At 34.8% G+C, this 1,293-nt stretch overlaps 1 non-coding gene across 1 annotated transcript; it reads left to right on the forward strand.

Moving 5' to 3' along the window:
- Nucleotides 1-298: 298 nt before the first annotated feature.
- LOC123462669 lies at nucleotides 299-402 on the forward strand. Its single transcript, XR_006638451.1, has one exon. It is a non-coding gene; the product is annotated as a small nucleolar RNA U13 (small nucleolar RNA).
- Nucleotides 403-1,293: the final 891 nt, after the last annotated feature.

Consider the following 1,293-nt stretch of genomic DNA (forward strand, 5'->3'; position numbering starts at 1 on the left):
TACAAATATGGATTCATCCTTTATATACTTATTATATACACTTTCTTTTTAAATTTTTCTAACTTTAATTTATGATTAAAAACCCAGACAGAAACACACACGTTATCTTTGCCCTTCACAGGATCACAATTGTCACTGTGGCTATCTTCTATGTCACATCTTGGAGGTCTTCAAGATTGATAACACCAAGGAGTAGTCACCTGCCATGGTGATAAAAACATTTTCTACATTATTTCCTAGGTAAGCTTCCTTGAGAGTTCTTCAGAAAGTTTCAGTCACTTAAGAAATATGCAGATAGATACTTCTATTAGTTCATAAGTGTGGTTATTGTGTGCCTACTCCATTGCATAACATGTGTCTCCCACAAACCTTGTTATGTTGTAAGCACATTATCCTCTGATGTGAAACAAAAGAAATGTGCACACAGATATGTGTTGTTTTTCTTTTCTTTTACATCATAGATTTGGTTATAAGGAAGCAATGTGTCATGAACATCCATCTTTTTTAAAAAAATATTTGGTGGTGGATCCCATGTTTTTAAACTTTTTAAGGACCAAAACTGAAAAACCCTTCACTGTAAATTTTCCTGAGGTCATTACTTCATTATTAATCTATGTCTCTCCTACCTCTTATTCAAATATATGCTCTAATCAATTCTTCAGAATCTGCTTCTAGGAGTTCTTCAGTTTGATTTTCATTTACACACACACAGAATCATCATCTCATGACAACCTTGTTCATTTTTTGCTACCACACATCATTGAGGAATTCTTTGATGTTATGGAAGAACATCTTAAATATCCTCATTGGTGTTATGTGTATAATCTCTGTTAAATCCAGTGGAAGCAAAATGGGGCAAAGAACTGGACAGACAGTTCTCAGAGGAAGAAATACAAATGGCAAACATTCACTGAAGAAAATGTTCATCATCCCTAATCACCAGGGAAATACCAATTAAACCTATGAGATTCCACCTAACCCAAATAAGGATAGCAAACATTAAAAAATCAGATGAAAATAAATGCTGGCAAGAATGTGGAGAAATAGGAACCTTCATCCACTGTTAGGAATGTAAGGTGGTACAGCCACTTTGGAAAGCAATATGGAGACTCCTAAAATGGTTGACTATAGAGTTAGCAACAGACCCTTACTGGGAATTTATTCTAAAAGCTCCATACCTCAGTTCAGAGAGATTTGCTCAACCCTGTTTATAGCTGCTCAATTCATAATAGCTAAGAGCTGGAATCAACTCAGATGTCCATCACTAGAAGAATTGATAACTAAGATGTGGTA

Source organism: Jaculus jaculus, chromosome 7 (genome assembly GCF_020740685.1).
Source record: "Jaculus jaculus isolate mJacJac1 chromosome 7, mJacJac1.mat.Y.cur, whole genome shotgun sequence".
Lineage (NCBI taxonomy): Eukaryota > Metazoa > Chordata > Mammalia > Rodentia > Dipodidae > Jaculus > Jaculus jaculus.